Below are 255 nucleotides of genomic sequence, written 5' to 3'. Positions count from 1 at the left end.
TAGTACTGTTGATAAATTGAGGAACATTTGTGTTGGATAAAAAGCAAACACATCAGCAGCTACCTCAAGATGTAAATGCAGTATTGAGCAGATGTAATGTGGGGTTTGGGTTTTGTTTCTTGTTCATGTTTTTATGTCTTTTATTTTGTAATTGTTTCATGGTCCCTGTTTGTGTCATGCTTCCCTTGCCCTCATGTATTCATGCCATTGGTTCTCTTGTTCATTGTGTCATGTTCTGATTGGTTGTCTTAGTCA

The sequence above is a fragment of the Sinocyclocheilus rhinocerous genome, unplaced genomic scaffold, assembly GCF_001515625.1.
Source record: "Sinocyclocheilus rhinocerous isolate Xijiao unplaced genomic scaffold, SAMN03320098_v1.1 scaffold489, whole genome shotgun sequence".
NCBI classification, from domain to species: Eukaryota; Metazoa; Chordata; class Actinopteri; order Cypriniformes; family Cyprinidae; genus Sinocyclocheilus; species Sinocyclocheilus rhinocerous.
This window is presented reverse-complemented; position numbering follows the sequence as displayed.